Raw genomic sequence first — 1588 nt, forward strand, 5'->3', positions numbered from 1 at the left:
GGAGGGGAGGAGGGGGGAGACTAGAGACAAGTGGTCAGACAGCGATCTCCCAGTCTGAAGTAGTGTCCAAAGTATACCCGGACGTTCGTCGTACCACACCCGGAAGGCCGCGATGAGATCTGGTTTCCTTTTTGTGTACACCCCATCCTCTTAAAGGCTCTTACCGTCACTAATGTATACGTACTCGTGTTATACGCTCTCGCTCCTCCCATTCCCCCCCCACCCCCTCCCCGCCACCGCTTTCGCCATCATGCCCACCCACTCAACCACCCACCTACTTTCACAATCACACGTTTATGTCCCCCCTCCCCCGCCCCATCCCCTCTTCCCGCGTTTTTTTTATATTGTTATCCTCAAATACAAATATATTCATAATATATTCACATGCATACACGCACGAACACACACTAATACATATACATACACTCATAAACGCATACACACACACAGACAGACAGACAGACACACACACACACGTACACACTCAAACTGTGCGTACAGTTACTGCTTTTGTTAGCGGAGAAGAACAAAGAGACATTGAAATCGACCAATGGCAGGCTACAGTGTTATTGAAGGACATCAAAAACCACCAATCACAAGCCTGGGATAATTCGTGTATCCAGAACCAAAACGTACTACGAGATAAGCATCACGCACTAAAACGTACGTTTGCAGCTTTCTGTTGGAATCTTTTGGCTTTACACCATCGAGTTAAAAGTCTCAGAGAGTTTACCGACTCTTTCCCGCTTTTTTTCTTCGCTCATAGCAGAGTCGGCTATCGGAAGTCTCAAATTGAATGAGTTTTAATAGACACTAGTCTTTCAGATGACTTGGCTCAAAGTTCAAAAGGATGAGATACTCAAGGGATCATTGGTAAACTTGTAACAACGAGCTAAAACGAAATCGGATATTTTGCTGACACAGTCCCCCCCCCCCTGCTCTCCCCAATACCCTCTCATAAGCCTGGTATTAAACGACTGTCCTCCAGGGCTTTTGCTTCACTAATGTTAACAAAAAATGTAATGTTACTTTCCTTTTCAGCGAGCCCTCTAGTCAACAAGGCAGGTGGGTGGTTGGCGGGTGTTCTGGTGTGGCTTGCTTCTTCTTTCCTATCAAAAATCTGTCGTCCTTATCTCCCCTCCTTCTTTTTTATGTTTGTTACTCTCTTGTAACACCTCTGATCTTCTGGCACTCATTTATTATGACCTTATGCAGTTGCGAGCGCCGTAAAACCTCTACTAAAGCAAAAAACAACATGGTAGGGCTACAATATTCTCGCTATTCTTGCAGCTTGCTCTGTTGCTCTGGCAGAACTACGTTCTATTTTTGTTTCCATAATTTCTACACGGTCTCCGTTGCTTCAAAACTCTGAAGCCCTGCAATTTTGTAAGGTCTGATTTTCTTCGATTTTGTCAGAATAATTTCAAGCATAGTTCCTTGACCAGTCAGTTTTGAGGGCCACTTCAGTTGTTTGCCACCACAGGATAAAGAAGGCTACCACAACAAGGATCTCGTTTTCTCGGGAAATTTGTACACAGTTTACAGGAGCTTAAATAAGTCACCGGGTGCGATCTTGATTTTGAAAATG

The sequence above is a fragment of the Aplysia californica genome, unplaced genomic scaffold (assembly GCF_000002075.1).
Source record: "Aplysia californica isolate F4 #8 unplaced genomic scaffold, AplCal3.0 scaffold00389, whole genome shotgun sequence".
NCBI classification, from domain to species: domain Eukaryota; kingdom Metazoa; phylum Mollusca; class Gastropoda; order Aplysiida; family Aplysiidae; genus Aplysia; species Aplysia californica.